Source organism: Chiroxiphia lanceolata, chromosome 7 (assembly GCF_009829145.1).
Source record: "Chiroxiphia lanceolata isolate bChiLan1 chromosome 7, bChiLan1.pri, whole genome shotgun sequence".
Taxonomy (NCBI): Eukaryota; Metazoa; Chordata; class Aves; order Passeriformes; family Pipridae; genus Chiroxiphia; species Chiroxiphia lanceolata.
The window spans coordinates 928,429-951,318 of NC_045643.1; the positions used below are offsets into that span (position 1 = coordinate 928,429).

Consider the following 22,890-nt stretch of genomic DNA (forward strand, 5'->3'; position numbering starts at 1 on the left):
GGGTGCAGGCACGGGCGGGATGCGGGACGGGGCGCGCTGGTCCCCGCGGCAGCTGCCGTGGGTCTGAGCGCGGCCGTGCCGGGGGAGGCGGCTGGAGCGGCAGGGCCGGGGGGCCGGGCCAGCCGGCGCCGCAAATGGGATCCAGATGGTTGGTGCTGGCGTTCCTGGGGCTGAGGTCAGAGCTGCTCATCACACACAGTCCCCCCCCACCGGCCTCGGGGGCCGCCTCCGCGCTGCGCGGCTTCCCCTTCCCGCGTTGGCCGTGCGGTATCCAAAGTGCTTCCCCCTTATCTGTGAGAAGAAACGTATAAAAAAAAGAAAAAAAAAAAAAAAAAAAGCCCTGCGGAATGGCAGGAGCCGATTAAACGATGCCTTCTGGTCAGGAAGAGCTGGGCTTGGATATTTGCAGGAGCCAGGACGTGCCAAGGACCATACTAAGTTGTGAAGCGCCGTTCCGAGATGCCCGAGGCTGCGAGAAGCTCAGCCTCTCCCCCCGAACAGTCACGAGCATCTACACGGCGGGAGAGAGTCTCTTCATGCAGTTTCCTATTGAAATCTGCTGTTTCCTACTGAAAACAGCAGGAGTTTTTTACCTACCCAGATGCGGAGGAAGAAGTGGGGGGTTTATGTTACAGCATAACTTATAAATAAAAGCATAACTTATAAATTCCTTAGCATAAGGATACTATTTTAAAATACATATAGGTTTAAAGGAAAAGTTTAAAAGGCAACAAATCGAGTCTGAAGGTTTTTAAACTTATATAATGTGAAAGAATACCTTTAACCTTTTATTTGGCAGAGCCTAATAAATTTGGGACTAATTTTATTCCTCCGCCTTGAGCGAGAGCAGATCACTGGCCAAAGTCAAACATTTCAGCCTGGAGTGGTTTTTTGGTTGGTTTGTTGTTTTTTTTTCAAGAAAGGGTGGTATGGAAACATTAATTCTTATCTCTTGCTCTTGTTTAGTTCCATATAAGGCTGGAACAGAGATGGAGTCTCTGGAATCAAATAGTCAGATTCTCCTTTCAAATAGGGATTATGATGTTTGCTCTTGGTTTTGTCCTGTTCACAAGACCAGCCCCATAAAGAAATAGCTGGAATGTTTCAGGAAAGTGCTGAGCCCTTGGAGTGATGCAACAGCTTGTTCTAGAAATGGTGCTTGGCTTGGTGCTGGCAGAGACTGAACGTCAACCTCGCAGTGGGATCCAGAGTGAACCTCCCCAGCCTCGAGCCTCAAAGCAAGCAGGGTGTCATGTCCCCCCTCCAAATCTGTCAGGCTGAAGCTCAGAGGCAGGGTGTTCCCAAATAACAGACGTGCCTGGCAGAAGGGAGCTAAAGCTCCTCGCTGGGGGTCAGTTGGTGGGTGCTGAACAGGGGTGGTGGGAACGGGAGCAGCTGCCAAGCACTGCCTATTTTTATTTTATTTTAATTTTTAAAATTTTTATTTTCACTCAAAATGGTTGAGAGAGAGCTGCTGGAGGATAAAATACGTATGATGGAGGTGCATTATGTCAGCAGAAGTGTCCAAACCAAGGGCTTTTCCAGGTGATTTTGGATGTCAGGCAGAGATCCCAGGTGGGCTGCCCCACCCCTGGAAGTGTTCAAGGCCAGGCTGGACAGGCTCTAGATTAACCTGATCTAGTGGAAGGTGTCCCTGCCCGTGGCAGGGGATGGTAGTGACATGGTCCCTAAGGTCCCTTCCAACACAGGCCATTCTGTGATTCAGCAGCACCAGCATCCCAGTAAAGCAGCAGCTCATGACTGTGGGTGCTGTTACCTGTATGAAGAATTACATCCACCCAATGGGGTCCAGTGGTTCCAGTTTGCCACCACCAGTGGTAACCAGTATGGTCTGGTCATATTAGTTCAATAGCAGCTGGGATCTTTATTGCCTTTACTTCAGAAACACCTTTGAAAACCAGAATTTTCTGTGTGGCAATGGAGGAGCACAGGGAAACATTTTTGTTTGACTGAAAAAAAACCAGAAGGACAAACCATGGGAAAGTTCCAGGCACCCTCAGAACCATAGTGAAAACAGCCAAGATAGAGGATTCCAGGTAAATAATGTAACAGTACTAGTAAAGTGTGCACATGTGTTGAGTGCCTATCACAGCTCGATTAAGAACATATTTAACTTGGAAGTTAGATTAATTTCTTGCTGTGGTGTTAGCATTTGTTCCTTTTTCTTCTTTGTCTTAATATGGTTTTAATATTGAAATGACTTTTACCAGTGCTCCAATAATTAATGAGGCTGTAAGAGCTGTTCAGTTCCCATCTGACTGCCTTTATGGCTGTAATAACCGAGCTGAGAGGTTTTCCTTTCCAAAAAGGGGCTTTGTCACTGGCACACGGTTGGGGAGGAGCCAGCCAGGACGCTCAGGGCATTTTGGGGTGGGGTTACTTTTTCCCCTTTCTCTCACAATCCTTTCCAATCCTTCCTTTAGCAGTTCCCTCCATGTTTGTGTTGGTGACCCCTGGAAAAGCACTCCCTGTCCATCCTGGCAGCGACAGGGAACCCGGGCAGGTCCCTTCCGTGGCTTCTGTGACATTCTGGGGGTGAGTGACACCCGGAGAGAGGGGGTGACATCTGCAGGGACAGACTACTTTCCAGCCCCAGACACCAACAAACCCTCTGATAATTAGTAAAAGACTGAATCACATCACATTGGTAATTTGTAGAGGCAGCTGGGATTAAGTTTAGCAAGATTTTCTCCCTGGTGTATTAATAACTAGACATGATTAATGCTATGAGTCAGAAGGGTTTTGAGGAATTCTCTTTCTACCCACAAAAAAAAAAGCAAAAGAAAAAAGCCATGTGTGCTACATCCTTGCCTGGATGCAAAGGGGACCTTGGTGTCCTCCCATCCCCAGAATAAGGGTCCCAGCTTGAGCCCCTCATAAAAAGTTTTCAGTGGAACAGGCAGAGTGGTGCAGTTTTGCAGTTCTTTGCTGATGTGCTTCAGCTGGGCCGTTTCTACCCCTGATTTAAGCAGCTCTGTGGATTTCCCCCGTGTGATTCACACAAGCTCAGGGGGGCTGGCTCCAGGTCCCCTGTGCATGGGGACACCCAGGAGCATCCCACCTTGGCTCCATCCTTGAGCACCATCTGCTGGCTTTTCCTCCAGGGACCCCTTGGGCAGCCACCAAACCCAAATTCATCTTTTTCCCCTCAAGTAAAAACTGCCTCTGCAAGGTGGGGCTGCTGCTCACCCTGAAATCAGGGAGTACCACCAAAACCAAGGGTTGCTCTGTTACTTTTCCATCCCCAGCTGAGCATCTGCACAGTGGATTGGAGATGTGGGGTCCAGCTGGAGCCTTCACACCCCTATTTCTCTGCTTGCAAATCAGTGCAAAGGGCTGCTCTGCAGGCACAAGGGCAGGGCTGCAAACTGCATTTTAATTTCACTTGCAATAGATGGTTTTCATTAGTTTCAAACTATTTGTCGTTGCTTTTATCCAATTGCTTCCCACTCCACCAGCATCCCGGTTAGGAAGTGGTCCAGGAAATATTTTCCTGAAGCTTTTCCTAGTTCTGCTTTTCTCCTTCTCTTTCTGTTTGTCTGTCTGCCTCTGTGCAAATATTTCCTGATGTATTTCTGTTGCATTCGATACCACAGCCAGGGAAAAGGGCATGAGCATCTCTGGATGGGCAGGTCAGAGTGGGAAGTATGGAAAGATAAGAGCTCTGCCTTTTCCATCCAGCAGCACAGGCCAAGATGTTAAAACACCTCTGCAAAACCTCCTTCCCATCCCTGGAAGTGTCCAAGGCCAGGTTGGTTGGAGCTTGGAGCAACCTGGGCTAGTGGCAGGTGTCCCTGCCGTGGCAGGGGGATGGAACAAGATGGGCTTTCAGTTCCCTTCCAGCTCAAAACATTTTATGATTTTATGGTTCTATGGAATTTCTTTTCCCCTCTTAAAAATCTCAGCAACAAAAGCAAGCCCGCCCCAGGTTGTGTGTATATACAATCTGAGTGTATATATACAGTCTTAATCCACGGCCTGTAGGAGAGATCATAATTCAAAAGGGGAAACTTGGAGCCCTGACCAACTGCATCTGCAAAAAGCCCTTCTGCTTGAAGGGATTTTCAGTTTCTCTGATTACAGGGAACAAACTACTGTCAAATATGTAAATAGTGTGGATATTTCCCCCTCTCACACAAGGTGCATCTTCTAGGTCAGTAAACTGTGATGTGAACCGTGATGTTCCGCTCCTGTGAGAGACAACTACGCTCTTCTCCAGAATAAAAGATAATTCAGGGAGCACGAGACGTGTTTTGGCCAACACAGACCTTGCCAGCCGTTGTTTTGGGTTGCTCCTGTTTTCTTGTCGTGGAGTCTTCCAGGTCAAGCCTTGCACAAGAGGATCAAAAAAAATCTTTCAAATGGCCTCCAAGTCCTGTGGCAACTTGGAACTCCTGTGCTGCATAAATGCTGTTCGAAATGGGCTGAATTTCAACAGTTCAATGAAACTTCCAACTTTTGTGATGGAAAAGCCTGTTACTAATTACGGGGAGAGAGGTGAGGTGGCTTGAAAAGAGCTGGAGCCAGGGAGAAGCCAGAAATACTCACTGCCCACGCGGACAGGATGATGTAACGGCAGACGAGCCGAAGAGGAATTATAGGGAATTATTTGTTCTCAAAAAGGAATTATAGGGAATTATTTATACCCATGAATGAGTGCTGTGTTAGTCAGGAAGATATGGAGGGGAAAAAAAGACCTGAGAATTTGCTGCAGCCACTTCATTGGAAACCTGTGGTCATTGTGCACCAGTGGCAAAGAGCAAAAATCATGTGTTATGAGAGGAGAGCCCTGGAAATGTAGAGGTCTCTATTGATGTGCCATATATCCCAGGCCACAGGGGTATGTTCTTGTTAGGGTTCCCTATTAAAGAAATAAGAAAAAAAAATATTTTATCTTGCCCATGTGGGTTTTTACATGATAAATAGAGTTTGCCGTGAGTTCTTTTGCTTGTGGGTAGGGTGAGAAGGAGCCCAGAGAGCAGCAGTGCTGGACACTGAAATACCTTGTGGGCATCCTGCCAGGTGATCTGTCCAAAATGTTGCTGCTTTTTAATCTTTGGAGCAAAGTTGAATAGGCTTAATTCAGCTGTGAAAACTGGGCCACTCTCCTGATTTGATAGAGCTCTGAATTAAATGGGGAGAAACCCTGCATTCTGCTCAAGGTGAGCACATGGATTTGAGGAGTTGAATCCCTTCTTCATCTCTTTCCATAGGAGCACAGAATGGTTTGGGTTGGAAGGGACCTTAAAGCTCATTTCATTCCAACCCCTTCCCATGGGCAGGGACACCTTCCACTAGCCCAGGGTGCTCCAAGCCCATTCCAACCTGGCCTTGGACATTTCCAGGGATGGGGCAGCCACAGCTTCTCTGGGCAACCTGTGCCAGGGCCTCCCCATCTTCCCCCTCACAGGGAAGAATTCCTTCCAAATATCCCATCTAACCCCACCCTTTGTCAGTTTAAAGCCATTTCCCCCTTGTCCTGTCCCTCCATCCCTTGTCCCAAGTCCCCCTGCAGCTCTCTTGGAGCCCATTTGGGCACTGGAAGGTGCTCTGAGGTCTCCCTGGAGCCATGGGAGTCCCACTGGGCAGGGACAGGGGGCTGTGCTATGTAATCCTGCTCTCTCCTTTATAAACATCCTGTCAGTTGGTGGGGAGCTGATATAAACAGCATCTCCACATTGTGGCTGTTTTGTTTGGAGTTAGTACTAAAAAAAAATCCCAGGAAACAGCATGTATGTGGCCAGTATGTATTTATTCCTCAGGGGCTTCCCCATGATTTACACTGAGCATATGGAACAACTTGTGCTTGAGGTATTTGTTTGTCTGAGGCGTCTGGAGACTCCGAGTTTCTAACAAGGAGGTAAAACTGTTTTGTTTCCACCGTGCTGTTCACTGTGTTGGGTACAGCTGATGAGGCATCATATGGGAGCTGCTGGATTTTCCCCCTGTAAATGGCTGGAGCTCCTTTGGAAGCCAAGGGTTTCGCCCAAATCCATCTAGAAACACAGCTGAACTTGGTCTAGGCAATTTTTAGAGCAATGGATTTTTCTGCAGGAGAGCTCTATTGGAGAGTTTTTCTTTAAGCAAACATCAGTTCCTTGGCACTGCCAGGTTATTCCCACACAGTCAAATACAAACTAGTAAGAAAGTGAGAGACCCTAATTTGGTATTGAAGTTATTTTCAAGTGTGAGGAAAAAAACCCAATTTCATCTGCTAAAGCTGCTCATGTGACCAGATGCAAGCTCCTGCTTACAACTGGGGTAAAAGGAGTAAAAAAAAGCACTAGCAAATTATTTTCCTGGGGAAGATGGTATTGTTTTGCTGAAGTTCGTAAGTTTCGTGGGTTTGTTGTTTGGTTGGTTTTTGTTTGGTTTTTTTGCTGAGGAAGCCAGCCTGGTTTTACAGAGCCAAAGGAGACTCTGAGTCTTTGTCCTGTAGCTCAGCTTTGGGGAGCAACAACATTGGTTGTGGAGGCTCAGGAGGTTGTTATCCTCCCTGCTGCTGCTGGAAGCATCTCGCAGTTAATGGGAAACCTCTGCAAAAATGAACCTTTCCCCACCTTTAGGCATCTCTTTGGGCAACCAGCACCTGCAGCTCTCGTGGTGCTGGGATCCTGCTGCAGCCTCTTGGCTGGGGATGTCCCTGGATGTGAAAGATCAACCTGTGCTGGGGTAGGAAGAGGTGGGGATGGCTTTGCCTGGTGACTGTTGCTGTTTATCACCCTTTCCAACCACTCATGGCAGAAATGAGTGGAAAAACAGCCTTCAGCTCTCCATATAAAACCCAGAGCCAGCAGGCTTGCCAGCCTTACGAATGTGTCCTCTGTCAAATGTCTCATTCATTCATCCTGCAGTGGGAACACGTGAAAATCACTTCATTTCCCCGAGGCGGAACAACAGTGTGCTTGTCCCTAAAAAATTCCTGTGCTACCGAGCAGCAAGTCACCTGTCAGCTCCAAGCAAGCTGGAACGGGGATGGTCTTTATGGGTCTGAGTGTCTGTGGGAGTAAAACTTGGGAGGAGTGAGCCTGAGGGCCAGCAGAGCCTGACTGGACATGTTCTAGCTCCCTGAGGTCCATATGCTGACCCCTTCCCACTGGGCTGGCACATCACTGCTCCTAGAGAGGAGGTACACGGACAGGATGAGCTCACAGTGGATGATGGTCTGTCCTAACTCCTTGCTCCCAAACCAGCTGTGAACAGACCCTCTGCACTGTCACCCCAAGGGTGTTCCTTTCATCTGAACCCGCCCTGCAAAGCTCAGACACCAGAGCTTTGGAGTGCATCGAGCCTGATCAGCTTTCACAAGGGGGTGTTTTATCCTCCTGTGAGCAAGTCCAGGTGCAGCATGTCTCATCCAACCCCCTCCAAATATATGTGGCCTTCGCCATCCTGTCCCTCTGACAAACTTCTGCTGCCCAGCCAGGCAACCACGTGCCAGGGCAAGGTCCTGTATCCAAGATAACTGCTGCTCCAGCTCAAAGCCCAGCTTTACCTCCATGGGCTGCACCAGTGTGCATCAACACTTGTGGGGCTGCAGCCTGCCCACCAGCCAGCTCCTCTTCCTCTTTAGGGCTGGGTCCCAAACCTTGGATTGTGTTGCTTTACTCTGTGTGTGGTTTTCCCTGCTTTATCTAACACTTAGGGATCTCTGGTCCTCCAAGCAGAGAGGAGAGGGATGCCAAGCAGCCCTCCACCAACACCAGCATTTCTTTCACTGGTTTCCTCTCCCAAGTCACAGTTAATCTGGGTTAGGCTTCCTCCCTGCCTTCAGAGCAATCTAATTCTTTGGGAGATTTGGTTTTTGTCCTCTGGCACAGCAGCTTTGATTCCTCAATGCATCAGACTCACTGTTCTTGAAGTAGAAGGACCTAGGTCCAGCCCAGCCACGGGTGACACATGTTTTTGTTTTGTGGGTTCTCATGCCAGCAGCATCTCACACGGAGGATGTGTCTTCTCTTGACACCCACTGTCAGCACAGGAACAGCTTTGGCAGGGAGGTGGTGACAGGCACCACGGGGAGATGGACCTTCCCAGCTTTTCTTTCATTTCCAAGGAAAATGTAGAGGTACGAGCAATGAGGAGAGGTGTTTGGTGAGTTACTGCTTTGGTCAGGAAAGTGAAATGCTGGGAGGTTGCCAGCTTGTCCTTATTTTAGAATCATAGAATGGCCTGGGTCGGAAGGGAACTCATCCAGTTCTGCCCCCTGCCATGGGCAGGGACACCTTCCACTAGACCAGGTTGCTCCAAGCCTCCTCCAGCCTGGCCTTGAACACTTCCAGGGATGTGGAAGTGCCTGGCTTTGAGGAAGCCTCATGGCAAGGCCACCTTTGCTACATATTTAAGGTGCTTATTTTGGGTGCCTATCTGAAACCGTCCTTGCTGTGCTGGTTTCAAGGTGATTTTACCACCAGCTAGAAAATTATTTTGCTCTATTCTGGGTGAATGTGGTCCTTTTTTGACTCTTAGGGAAGGTTTATCTGCCTTAATGCACCATGGAAAAGGCTGTATCCTTCAAAGACACAGCCCAGGCTGCAGCATCGAGGGCCTAGGCAGTCCATCAGCTTTTCCAGATTTCCCTTTCCTCCCCAGTTTTGGTCCACACCCTAGAAGGTGAGCTCTGACAGGGAATTCACATGACGCCCAGACCAAGGAGGAGGCCTTGCTCCGTGGCAGCTCGTGGTCCAGCCTTTGAGCCGTGGTGAACCCAGGTGCCACAACAGCCTTGCAAAGCTCCCAAGCCTGGCACTTAACGGGCATGAAAATACCAGCTGGTGCCCCCAGGTCAAGGGGCAGAGCAACCCGCTGCAGAGTGACACCGAAGGATTTGTGTGGCTGCAAAGGATGAATTCAGCCACATGACCTGCCCCTCTGCACTGCAGGGGGAGGCTTTGGTGGAGCAGGAACGTGCAGTGATGCACAGAGTACAACATGTACGTGGCTCTTGCTGACAGCAGCGTGTTCTCACCGATCTCTGCACTCATCTGCATCCCTGAGCGGGGCTGCCACTGACATCCTCCTCTCCGGGCCACAGAGGAGCACAGGCCTCCTCAGAAAACATCTGCTCATCGAGTTTTGCCAGTTCTGTGCTCTGCAAGCCCCTGGATCAAATTAGATGCTCGTGGGCTGAAGGAAAAGCCGTTGTACGGGAACTAACTCCCTGCTGAGACCCGCGTCTCAGAGCAGGCAGCAGGGATGTCTGCAGGGCCGGGCTGGCTCATGCCTGAGCAGTGGGAGGACTGTTTATGGTGAGATGATACAGTAACAAGATACCTGGCAGGGCAATCATCCTGGCAGCTGGATAAATCCTCATGAGAGGCAACAAGCTCAGGGGCATTCAGGGATGATCTCTATGTCCAGCATCTCCTAAGGGTCTCCAACTCTTGTGATGTTTGGGATGTAGCCCCTGGAGCAGAATTCACAGCGATCATCTGCTCCTCTGTTTCAATTACATTTTCATCTCTTTCAGACACAGTGCAATTATTCCAGAAATCACACCCTACCTCTGCAGGGGGTGACACACTGAGCTCGGGGTGCTGGAGTGGGGGCTGGATTCCACGTGCTGTCCCTGAAGCCTGAGGTGCTCCCACAAATCCACGTCAAGGGCTCTGCAGGGGGGCTGGACAGAGTGGGTCCCTGTGGGAGTGGGCAGGGTCTGCCCAGGTACCCAGGAGTTTCCTCCTTTGCAAAGGGCTGGATTTGATGTATTCTGACTCTTCCCTGTGAGGGTGAGGACACCCTGGCACAGGTTGCCCAGAGAAGCTGTGGCTGCCCCATCCCTGGAAGTGTCCAAGGCCAGGTTGGAATGGGCTCGGAGCAACCTGGGCTAGTGGAAGGTGTCCCTGCCCATGGCAGGGGGTGGAACAAGATGATCCTTACGGTCCCCTCCAACCCAAACCACTCCAGTATTCCATGAGGATTCTGTGAGCTCTCCCTGCCTTTTGTTTTGCATTGTTTCCTCTCAAATTTAAATTCTCAAATTTAGATGGTTTGTTAAAGGAATAATTTTAAAATTATTCCAGGAAGAAAAAGGGGAGCGTAAAACATACAAGGATCATTCCTATGTCCATCAAATCATTAGAATTGGAAGCCTATGACCTCACCTCTGTTCTTGTTATTGTTTTCTGGAAAACCCTATGATCCACAGTTTCGAAGAAAGATCCACTGGAATGACCAGGTTGGCTCTGACAGAGAGCCAGGGGGTTTTAGATCACTTGTTCCTCTGCATCCTTACTCTTTAACCCGGTTTCCCCCAGAACCATGTTGAGGGAGAAGGTTGGAATTACTAGAAATGGATCAAGTTCACATGTTGTCCCACTGCTTTCCCACTATTTTCAAATTCTTGGAATCCCCCACCAATGTGCCCTAGGAACCCACTGTGAAATGGATCAATCAGAGGGACATCTGGAAAAACCAGATCCAGCAGCAGCCAAAACAATCCCATGGCTCTTTTTACCTGCTCTCCAGGTGCTGCTGCCAGAGCTCCCAGCAGCCGTTCCCGTTCCCAAACAGGCCGGGTGGTGCCGTGGAAGACACTCATGACATGCAGGAGGGTGAGGAGGTGCTTCTGGACGTGCTCTTTGCTGTGAATTCGGATGCCAGAGTCCAGACTGTCTTCATGGTCCCTTCCAACCCAAACCAGCCTGTGATTCCATGAGGTGATCAGCACCTCTTCCAATTCTTAGCCTAATACATCTGGCCCTTTTAGATATGCTGGAATTTGGCTCCTTCTTCCAGAGCTGCACAGAGCAGCTTAACATCAGTCATTCCATCCTGCTTCCATAGCTTAATATTTATTTTTGCCTCAGCCAGATACAGATAAAGCTTTAGAAAAAAAAAAAAAAAGCCAAGTATTTCTGCAGCCCAAGCTTTGCAGGAACAGAGATTCTGGTATCAACACCACGACAGTAAAGATAAGATCCAGCAGAATAAATTTTAAAAGCAAAGGAAATTATACCAATAACTGGAGCTCCTCAGAACACAAGGATTCACTAAATCCCTGCCCAAAGATGCTCTAATTCTCCTGAAAGAAGTCTCAGGTTCAAAATGCTATGTTTTTTTACTCTTCTTTCTTAGATTAAGACATATCATTGCACATCATCCAGCTTATGTGTCAATGTGAGTCAGAGCCAGCAGCAGAGGAACAGAGCAATCACAGCATATCCTGACAGCTTTTGTTTAAAAAAGTTCACGTGAGGGTGTAGTTTAATCCAAACCACTCCGAAGTCCAAACCAAACCCACCATTTTGTACTTCCTTACCTTTTGTACCTGTCCCATGTTTATAAGCAGCATTAGCCTCCAAAACACACCTAACAGAATTCTGTGCAGTTTTAATTAAAAACTAAGACCCAATTCCTCGAAAAGGCTGCCTTCGGTGTTTCATGAAATAACAGCTCCCCCTAACTGGCTTTTTAGGCATCACCGTGTGAGTTGCAAAGTCTACTTGCCAGTCCTGCTCTAGCCCACCGGGAAGGGCATTTGTGCATTTGTAAGAACCATTTCCTTATATGATTGCTAGAAATGCAAAATAAAGAGGCACATTAAGACCAGTAGAAAAGTACCTCAGCTCACTGCCTGTGTGCCATAACTCCAAGATAAATTTCTTATTAAAATGCTTATATTTAGACATGCAGTTCAACAAATAACATCAGGAAAGCAATAGCACACAGAATTAGCTTCACCTTTCACTCTTCCCTCACCATGGAATTGCTTTAACATATAGAAGGGGAGAATAAACAATAAGTAGTGGCAAATAATTTGCAAAAATACAACCATTATCCAGAGCAAAGACATGATTTCTGTTCACTGCCCCATCACTTGTCTTTATAACAGTCTCAGGATCTGTATACACATTTTTATTAATCCTCACTTACAGCTCTCTGATCTCACTCACCTGTACCAAAGCTACTCAGGGAAGAGATGCCACGTACCTTTCACAGTGTCTTCCATAGGAAGCCCAAGGAAAGCTGCAAAATCATCTGCAACTATTGATGTCTGAGCCTGAGAAACCAGGGCAAGGGCTCATCTCCTGGTGCCATCCGAGGACACAGAAACACTGTGAGCAGACAGAGACTCAACTCCACAGGTAGGAAATCTGAGGATACTTTCCCAATTCTGACGCCTTTGGAAAACCAATACCAGCCCCAAAGTGAGCACTTCCAAAGTTCCCCCTCCCTTCCCACACTCCACTGACCCATTTCACTCAGCAGCCAGAGACAACAACTTGCTCTGCCAGGACAAAACACCTCAGAGACCACACTGACCTCCAAATGCAGATCTTGGGGCACTCCCACCAGTACATAAATTACCACTTCAGGAAACCCTGCATCTGATGGCATTCTCCACTTGCAATAGGCTCGTGTGTCAAACAGTTCAGAAGCAGGAAAAAAATTGAGGAAAACAATGTGTTAAACTACTAATGGCATCTAAAAATCAGTTGTTTCTAAAGCTACAGAGAATTTGTTATGGCAAATAAGAAGGCTTCTTAGCAGTCTGTGCTGCCCTCTGGTAGCAAGAATTTGCATGTTACCATTTCACAGTCTCTAAAACGTTTGTCTCAAGTCACAGGTAACAGATAAACCTTCTCATGAGTGTCCCAAGGTTCTGAAATGCCAAGCCAAGTTCCCTAAATTACTGCTCAGAAGTCTGATAAAAGTGGGTAACTAATGGTCTGTTTTGCTGTTACAGAACAAACCATATGGTTTATGAAATTCCAGTATGTAGAATATACAATCACAGACACAACCCTACTACAAACAACTTAGTTTGTTTTTACAAGGTTTTGTCATGAGGTTTTTATTTACACCCGATACCTAAAATCCTTTCAGGAAAACCTACACAAATTTGGCAACAGTTCTCATTTCTCATAATTAGTGTTTGAGCACACAGGAATCATTTCAGGCAATTCCCTGCTGCCCACACAAGGTCACTTTGGACCTCTGAGTGCTTCCAAGTCTCTCTGTCAGATTCTCTGTCCCACTGACCAAACTGCACCACGTTCAGCATTTGCCTGTTGTGACCAAAAACCCTCCCAAGTGTTCAACCAGAAGAATGTCTTCTCTGCAGTGGTCACAGCTGTAAATCCAGTACTTACAGATCTGATGGCAGGAGGGATTCTTTTCCAGAGATACCGCGTGTTATTCCTAAAAAAAATGAAGTTCAAAATACTTGTCAGTCACCAAATGCTTGCTGCAAGGAGACACCAAAAGGTGTGTTCACATCTGCCCTGAACAGTCTCAGTGCTTTGAAACAGTCCTTCTAGGCAGGAATATTTTACACTGCAGTGCAAAAGCAAAGCTACTCTTGAAGAAGTTGTTAATACTGTTAAATAGCTTTGCTTGGTTTACCTGAGAGGCCTGCCTGGGACTGATGCTCTAAAATTTTTGCTTGTCTGAAAAAAACTTGCCTGAGAATAATGTTGTTAATACTTTTGGTTGCTTGAGAAACCTGCCTGAGAATCCTATAACCTTTAAGATAAGACACACAGTTTGTAGATGGAAAGGATGTATGTTTTTGTATTGCTTAAAAGGAGAAATTAAGCAGAAATTAGCCATCCAAGAACAAAGAAGAACCAGTTTCAAGACTTGGAAACGGGACAACTGAAAGGGGGCTGTTAAACATTGTTTGTTAAATCATGTACAGTATGAATAAGGTTTTTTAAATTTTTTTCTACTAACACTTAAATAGAAATAGTTAATAAAGAATTAATGTAGAATTTTTTTAGGCTAAAGTTATGTGTGTGACAAACAATGAGTATAACCTTACATTTGCTGTGTCCAGCTCTGGGCCCTCAGCTCAGGAAGGACATTGAGGGATTGGAGAAGGTCCAGAGAAGAGCAACGAGGCTGGGGAAGGGACTGGAGCACAAGTGCTGTGAGGAGAGGCTGAGGGAGCTGGGGGGGCTCAGCCTGGAGAAGAGGAGGCTCAGGGGAGACCTCCTCACTCTCTCACCTGGTTGTAGCCAGGTGGGGGTCGGGCTCTTCTCCCAGGAACCAGCAGTAGGACAAGAGGGCTCAGTCTTAAGCTGTACCAGGGGAGGTTTAGGTTGGATATTAGGAAGAAATTTTTTACAGAGAGAGTAATCAGGCATTGGAATGGGCTGCCCAGGGAGGGGTGGATTCTCTGTCCCTGGAGGTTTTTAAGGTGAGACTGGATGTGGCATCAGTGCCATGGGCTGGGAACCACGGCGGGGTTGGATCAAGGGTTGGACTTGATGATCTCAGAGGTCTTTTCCAATCCAGTTGATTCGATGGTTCTGTGATTTTTTGCTGAAATTGCTGAGAATTTTATAACTTCTAGATGAACAGGACTGAACATAAATTTTGCGAACAGATAGAAAATATCTTCAAACTGACAAGCAAGCAATCAACATTAAAGGCTGCAAAGCAAAAAGATACAGCACAATAAAGGATTAATTTATGGACTAAACCCCAAAAGCTAAAGTGTTTCAGCTTCTGCAATTGTCAAAAAAGGATGCTGGATGGCAGCAAAGACTGTGAAATAGTTACAGCAGACTTGTAGAGTGTGGTTGTCAACAGGGGCTGTTGAGAGGAGCACAAACCCTGGGCAGGGAGCTGCAATCCTGCCCCAAGTGTGAAGGGCTCTGCTCCCTGCACTGACAGAGCAGAGAGAGATTTCAGGGGCACAGGGGGGATTGGTGGCCAGCACCTTCCAGCTGATCCCACTGAGCCCTGCTCCCTCCTGGCAAAGGCAAGAGCTGGGTGGGATGGCCCTGGCAGGAGGGGCTCCTTGGGTCCCCACCCATCTGGGCTCTGATCTTGTCTCTGTTCCTCTCTGTTTCAGCCCTTCAAGCCATGACAGAAGACAAGAACCATGACCTCACACCTGAAAACACTGACATTCTTAGAGCTCCCTATCCCAGGTTCCAGCAGCTCCGAGAGCAGCTCTGCAGGGCATGGAGTACCCAGCCCTCCCTCTGAGGTTGTGTGTGCCTGTGCTGCTGTAGCTGTGTGGAGAGTTGATGCAGGCAGCTCTGTCTGATGGGGCCACCAGAGCCTGTGGGGAAGACGCCTCTTCTCTGCAAGCTCTTCCTTCTACCCCAGTGACGGAATATTAAACAAATATTGTCATGCACAGAGTTTTGTTTGGTGCCCGGTGTCCACAGGGCATCTGGGAAGAGGGGAAAAAAGGGCCCTTGTGCTCCACAACACTTGCCCAAAGGTGCAGTGGGGAAGGGAAAGTGCCCAAAAGGTCCTTGGCCTTGGGGGGTTCTGCTGGAGACTCGACACTTGCAGCAGAGCAGATGGGCAGAGCCTGGAGCTGTGGGGATCCCTGAGAAGCTGGTCCTGGGAGGTGGCCACAAGCCCTGTGCCAGGCGGGAAGCAGCATCTGTGGCCTGCCCGTGTGTTGCTGTCTGGCTTGCTGAGGGCTGGGAGGTGCCTCCTGAGCTGAGCCAGCTCCCGTGGAGCTCCTTCAGGGCTGCGCCGCTGCCGGGCCGGTTGTTGGGGCTGGGGAAGAGCCTGAGGGGACGGGGCGCTGGGAGGCCCTGAAGGGCTGAGGTGCTGCGGAGGCCCTGCCGGGACAAGGGAGTGGGAAGCAGCGAGGGGAATGCGAGAGGCCTTGCTGGAGCCCATTCCCTACCAATGCATGGCCCCCCATTGCTCTTGCATCAAGTGTTCTGCACCTGCGGCAACACGTGTGCCCTGTGTCCATGGGAGAGCAGCAACCGGCAAAAGACGTCTGCTGCCAGCACTTGTCTTGGCTGCTCCTTCAGGAGGCTGGCACCTTAATCAGAGACACGGAACAGGTTTGCATCCCTGAGTTCTCCCCGTCCCCTCCACTTTCCCCAAAGCCCTGGCTATCAGCTGGGAGTCGCAGCCGGACATGCAGAACCTGGAGCTTTGAACATCAGACCGGGCAGCTTTTATTTTGCAGAATGCAAGAAAAAAAGGCCAAATAACACAAGGAAACTTGACAGGATGTCTGACCAATCTAATCTTCCTGCAAAACTCAGCAACTGAGGGCAGTTTTGTGCTGCAGCTCATCACTTGCCCGAAAAAAATCATTCCCACAAGGAGAAAGTGCTTCTGCCTTCTGACAGCTGTCGAGCACGGCCACCAATTGCTCCAACTGCCGCTCCCAACAGCCCCCTGCCAGAGCACAGACATCAGTGCCCATTGGCTTTGGCTGCCCTGTGGCAGAGAAGTGCCCCGGGGACACAGCTGTGTGGGGCAGGAGACGGGCACCAGCCCTGCCAGGACTGGGGGCGGTGGCAGGTCTCCTTGGGCGAGGACTTCTGCTGCCGTGGGCAGGCACAGCAGGGGAGGGTTTGCTTAGTTTTTCAACTGTGCCTAAAGTTCATGTCCAGCTGTGTTGGATACTTTGGAGAAGGGACTCCTTCCCACCGGGGGCAGGTTGGCCAGGCTAGGGGAGTCCCCAGGGCACGTGGCAGCGTGTCACAGGGCCCTTTGTGACACGATGGGATGGCACGGGGCAGGGTGTCACAGGGCCCTTTGTGACACGTGAGGACATAGTAGTGGTGGTGAGGTGGCCACGCCTCAGTGCTCCTCGGAGCGCGCGACGGTACAGACGGGACAGAGCGGTGCTGTGCGGAGCCCCCGTGCAGCCAACTCGTTCCTTTCTGACCGGAGCGTTTTGGTGGATTTTCTGTGGTGCGAGCGACCTCGAGGCCAGACCGCGGGACTCGGTGACACGGAGCTTTTGCGAGGTGTCCCCAATCCCTGCGGCAGCTGCCCTCGAGGCCGCACTGCAGGACTTGCTAACCCCTAGCGTTTGCTAGGCTTTTCTGTCTTTCAGGTGTCCTTGAGCCCAGCCTGCAGGACTTGCTGACCCATACCGTTTGTTAGGCTTTTCTCTCTTTCAGGTGCCCTCGAGGCCAGACCGCAGGATTGGGGACCCGGAAATTTTCCGGAGTCTCCAATCCCTGCGGTAGGTGGCCTCGAGGGCAGCCTGCCGGACTTGGTCACCCGGAGATCTTCCGAGGTGTCTCTCTCTTGCAGGTACCTTCAAGAGGCAGACTGTGGGATGGCGGGAAGACGCCTGAGCCTGCTCAGGCCCTTTCGGAAGAAGAAGGAAGGCCCTGGAGCTGCCCCATTCCAGCACCCGGAGAAGATGGAGCAGTTGCATCCCCTGCAGGAAGGTGAGTAGCAAAGCTGGGCCCCAGGGCTGGTGGCTGCAGCCGGCTCTGCCTCATCCCACCCCGTCCCCTGTGGACATGGCCAAGGAAAGGGAGGGGGGAAGAGGGCCCGGGACTCTTTCCCCGGCAGCTCCATGCACTGGGCATGCCGGGGCCGGCCCTGCCTGTGGAGTGCAGGGCTGGGCCGTGTTCTGCGGCCTGTCCCGCAGCCCCTCAGCTCTGACCGCGCTCGCTCTTTGCCAGATCCAGGACAGGACCGGACACAAGAACACGACCGTGCCCGTGGCCGCTTCCGCAGGGCAGCACAGGTACCTGCAGCCACGGCCTCCTGGGCTGGGCCTGCTGTCCCTGCTCAGCCTGGCACCGCTGTCGGAGATCTCCATGGCACATCCCTCTCTTCCCTGCTCTCCGTTCTTCTGCAGGCCTTTCTGAGATTCTTGGGCATTCGGCGTAAAAGGACCACAACCAGACCAACCGAGGTCATGGCACAGCCTGACCCCAGCCCGACTGAGCTCGAGGCAGACCCTGATGTCACCACCGCACTGACTGATGGCACAGGACGCTGTGATACCCCGACGATTGTTCACGCAACAAAGTCTGACCCTACTATGACTGATGCTACAACAGACCCTGACAGCCCATCGATGGATCGCACTGCAACCCCTGACATCCCGTTGAGCGATGAACCAACAAACTCTGGCCCTGCACCGCCTGATCTCACTGCGGAGGCCGACGCTGCAATGACCGAGGGCACTGCAGACACTGACCTCGTGCCCAGGGAGAGTGTGAATTCTGCTCCCACTCCAGATATTTTTGAGGAGAATGGTGTCTCCAGTCCAGAGCAAGTAAGCAGCCTGCGCCCGAGGCTCAAGCCACTCCAGGGGCTTGTGGCCCCTCAAGCCAGCTCCCCTGGGCCCTCTCAGCCTTTGAGGCCAGTACAGTGTGGTGGGAAGGGAAGCACTTGTCAGGGAAGCTGGGCAAGTTGGCAGCTCTTCCCCCACGCCTCCTGCAGGTGCCAGCCTTCGTCAGGAACGTGCACCAGAGACTGACAGCCAACGCGACTCCAGAAGAGAAGCTGCTGACGGAGTTTCTGAGGGTGACTGACGAACACCCTGCTGATGTTGTGCTCACCCTCCTGCGCTGTGCCCCATCGTGTGACAGGTACAGGGCCTCCCTGCCTTCACGGCTCGGGGCTCACCAGCCTTCTGAGCGCATCACCCTGTCCATCCTGTCCCACGTGGTCTGCCAGAGGGATGGAGAGTTCCAGGACCATCTGGAGCCTCTGTTTCCCAGCCCTGCCATGTCAGCCTCCATCCTGCTGCCATGGTCCCTCCCTGCTCCTCGAGGCACTTTGGCCAGCACCCCCCTGACACAGAACTCTGACCCCGCAGAGCTGCTGCAACCCTGTGGAAGATCATCGCCTCATCGGGAAGGACAGTGGCGAAGGTGCTGCCAAAGCTGCTCCGTGTGATGCAGAACTGGCCATGGCTCAGCATGCCCACCTCCGACGGGGACAAAACAGATGTCTTTGCCCTGGCTGTGAGTTTCTAGAACTGGACTTTACTTGCCTACAGGTCACTTCTCCAGCAGCTCTCCATCCTCCCCGAGCACTGCATCTGCCTGCCTCAGGCGCTGGGCTGGAAACCTGGCTTAGGGACGGGTTCAGGGGCACCAGGCTGGGGGCTGCCCCTGCGTCTTCCCTGGCCTCTCCCTCCCACACCTGGACTCTTTCACATGGACATCTGGGCACTGAGAGCTGTGTCCGGGTGCTTTATCTTTTGCAGGCAACCAGGGTGATTTGGGAGATTCTCCAGACGCTCCAGTGCCCAGAGCCATTGAAAAAGTATTCCCCCCGTCTCCTCGTGGATCTGCTCTTCCAGATTTCCATCACCAGAGAGCAGACGCCAGAGGAAGTTGACACCTTGTGGAGGGAATGCCAGAAGCAATACGACCTTCCAACAGACTCCAAGAGGTGCTCAGTCCCAGTCCTCCTGACCCTCTCATGCCCTTGGGGCTGCTCAGGGCTCCCAGCATGACCTAGGCTTTGCTCTGCACCCAGGTTTGCAGTGCTGACCCTGAAGGCCCTGCTTTGTCATCTGGAGTGTGAAGATGTCGTGCTTTCAATGGAACAGAAGCGCGGCTGGGACACGCTCCTCAGCGCCGACACCCACCACTACGCAGTGGGTCTGCTGGCCAGGTGAAACCCCCTTGTCCCCGCTGCCCCTGTCATTTCTGCCCTCTGCACGGGGCACCCCACGCAGTGCCCGTGGTCGTGGGCCAGAGGGCCTTGTCACCCAGGGATGGCCGAGCAGAGTGGCAAAGGCTGGGAGAGGCGGGTGCACAGGAGGAGCCGCCTCCCAGAGCGCCCTCGTCCCCTCCCAGCCTGGTGGGGAAAGACCAGGACTCTGTCAGTGAGTCCCATGAGAGGTTGGCCCACCCGGCTCAGGGTTGATGGTGCCTGTTTCCCCCGGGCAGGGAGATGCGCCGTGCCTCGAGCCCCTTGTATTATCCGATTGCCCGCTGCCTGCTGAGGCTGCTCACCATAGAGAAGAACTCCTGGGAGCTTCCTGCCATGGCATTCCTTGTGGAGGTGAGCCTGATGGCGACTGCTGCCTTACTGACCTGCCTCCGCCTCTCTGCCCTCTCGCAGCCGCAGCTGCCCGGGACGGTGCCGTGCCCTGCGCTGCTGCCTGGGCCCAGCCCGGTGCGGGTCTGGGCTCCTGCCGGCCGGGCAGCCCGTCACTGCTCCCTGCCTTTCAGGCCCTGGACTGCCCGGACATGACTGAATGGAGCGACAGCATCCTGGAGATCCTTTCAAGGCACCTGGGGAGCGAGTGCCCAGAGATGCGTCGCCTGGTGCTGAGAGGCCTCGTGGTGCTGAGCAAGGCTCCTGGGATGGTGAGGAGGGGGCAATTGGCTGAAGCTGTGCCGGCAGCCTGGGGCTGGGGAGCGCAATCGCTTGGGCTTGGCTGGGCCAAGGGGAGGCTTAGCTTGGGGAGTAGGGAAAGGTTCTTCACTCACAGGGTGCTCTGGCACTGGAACAGGCCCCACTGGGAAGAGGTCACGGCCCCAAGGCTGCCAGAGCTCAAGGACAACACTCTCAGGGACACGATGGGATTGTTGGGCATGGTCCTGTGCAGGGCCAGGAGCTGGACTCAATGATCCATGTGGGTCACTTCCAACTCGGGATATTCTAGGATTCCGTGATTCATGGCTTCACAGCACAGCATTGTGTTCCACACAGGCTGATGGCATGCGGAGCCTGACACCAAGCCTCATGGAAGTACTGTGCGATACAGACGGAGAGTTGGTCAGGATGGCCCTCTCTGTATTCATCAATGAAGTCCAGGACAGAGACATCCGAATCTCCACCCCCACTGCCCTGCAGTTGGCTGAGATGCTCCAGCCACTCTTTGGCTATGTAAGGCTCTGTGCCCCCCACCCCAGGTGCTGGGTGCTGCCAGGAAACTGTGGCCTGTGGATGTGCAGGCTTGTGCCCCGGTGGGCCTGGAGCAGCCGGTGCTGAGGTCTTTTCCTCTTTCTTTCCATCAGGACAACATCCACGTGCAGGTGCTCTCCATTAACCTCTTCCAAAAGGTGATGGAGTTGGGAGTGGAGGAGAGTAAACAACCCCTGAAGACACATGTCATCTACAGCCTGCTCCCACTTTTTTTCCACTGGCATAATGAGAACCAGGACGTGGCAGAAGTGAGAACTTGCAGGGTCTGGTGTGCCCGTGGCAGGGGGCTGGGCTGTCTCCTGCCCTGGCACCTCCAAGGCTGCAGTCTCCTCCTGGCCTTGGTCCAGGGACACGGGTCCCGTGCCCTGGGCTGTGATGCCATGTCCCGGTCTCTGTTGCTCTGCAGGCCTCTCGGGGAGCACTGCTTCATGCAGCTTGGTTGCTGAAGAGGAGGGATCTTGTGAAGCTGCTGAAGACAGAGCAGCCTTGGAGTTTCGGCGAGTGCCTGGTAAGGACGACCCCAAAGCCGCAGTCCCCGATGCCCAGAGTGCGGGGCTGGCACTGTGCCCCTGCCCACTGCTGCAGCCGCCCGCGGGACAGCAGCCTGCGCCCCACCCGCTGCTGCTTTGCCCGGGGCGTGCGGGCTCCTCTGCAGGCTGCTCTGCCCCCGAGCCAGGGGGCCGCTGGAGCCCCGGCCCAGCTAGGCTGTGGGGCAGGGCGGCCCCGCGGCTGCCGGGGAGCAGCCAGCCCTCTGCTCCCTCCAAAGCCGGCCCCAGCGGCTGCTGCCCGGGCCTCAGGGCTGTGCGGGCAGGGGAGGCCAGTGCTGGGCGCAGGCAGCGCCCGGCCAAGGGGCAGAGCCCCAGCCAACCCTTCCCTCTGTGCCCTGCCGATCTCTCCAGCTGGAAAAGGACAAGAGAAGAGCAGTCGAGTACCTGTGCCAGGCCCTGCCGTACCTGCAGAGCCCACAGGAGCCCGTGCGAGAGGCGGCCCTCAAGTTCATGGGTGAGCCACAAGGTCCCTCCCCGCCCCGCTGCAGCTCGGCCCCAGCCCCGGCTGCTGCAGCGGCAGCAGGATGCGGCCCAGGGATGTGCTGGGGGGCCCCGAGTGCCCTGGTGGCTGCTGCCGCCCTGTGCCAGCCCAGCCCTGGGGAGTCCCGAGGCGAGAAGGCCCCGGGCTCAGCCCTGCCAGGGCAGGAGGGTGCGTGGCCGGGCCTGCAGTGCCACTGGGGGGGAGCTGTGCCACTGGGGCCCTGACAGCATCTGTGTTCTCAGGGATGGCCGGGAGGTACCTGAAGGGACAGCCTGAAGAGCTGCAGGTCGTCATTGACGGTGAGTGAGGGCAGTGGGGCTGGTGAGGGGAGCACAGAGCCCGGGGCAGGGAGCTGCAATCCTGCCCTGGCTCTGGAGGGCTCTGCTCCCTGCACAGATGAGGAACGGCTTGGGCAGAGCAGAGAGAGATTTCAGGGGCACGGGGGGGATTGGTGGCCAGCACCTCCTGGCTGATCCCGTTGGGCCCTGCTCCCTCCTGGCCATGGCAAGAGCTGGTGGGATGGTCCTGGCAGGAGGGGCTTCTTGGCTCGCCAGAGATCTGCTCTCTGACCTTGGCTCCGTTCTTTTCTCTTCCAGTTATTGAAGGCATGACTCCCGACAGCGCTGCTGTCCAAAGCCTGGCACTTCAAACCCAGGAAATCCTTAGAGCTGTCCAGAGACCTCAGTCTTCTCCAGGTTCCAGCACTTTGAAGATCAGGTCCAGAATGCGCAGAATAGGGAGGCTCCTCTCTGGGGCAGCTGCCGGAGGTCAGCGGAGAACTGATCCTGGGAACCCTGTCTGATGGGACCGCCTGAGCCTGCGCGACACACCCCTCTCTGCAACCAGTTCCTGTTCCCCCAGCTTGAGAATATGAAATTCCGCTTAGCATACACAGAGGCTCAGGAGTTTTTTTGGTGCCCGGTGTCCACAGGGCATCTGGGAAGAGGGGAAAAAGGGCCCTTGTGCTCCACAACACTTGCCCAAAGGTGCAGTGGGGAAGAGAAAGTGCCCAAAAGGTCCTTGGCCTTGGGGGGTTCTGCTGGAGACTCGACACTTGCAGCAGAGCGGATGGGCAGAGCCTGGAGCTGTGGGGATCCCTGAGAAGCTGGTCCTGGGAGGTGGCCACAAGCCCTGTGCCAGGCGGGAAGCAGCATCTGTGGCCTGCCCGTGTGTTGCTGTCTGGCTTGCTGAGGGCTGGGAGGTGCCTCCTGAGCTGAGCCAGCTCCCGTGGAGCTCCTTCAGGGCTGCGCCGCTGCCGGGCCG

The 22,890-nt window shown here is 52.6% G+C and overlaps 1 long non-coding RNA gene across 1 annotated transcript; it reads right to left on the reverse strand.

Moving 5' to 3' along the window:
* Positions 1 to 12,790: 12,790 nt before the first annotated feature.
* Positions 12,791 to 13,802, reverse strand: LOC116789832. Its single transcript, XR_004358177.1, has 2 exons — positions 13,116 to 13,802; positions 12,791 to 13,031 (listed from the first exon to the last, which is right to left on the reverse strand). It is a non-coding gene; the product is annotated as an uncharacterized LOC116789832 (long non-coding RNA).
* Between the last annotated feature and the right edge of the window lie 9,088 nt (positions 13,803 to 22,890).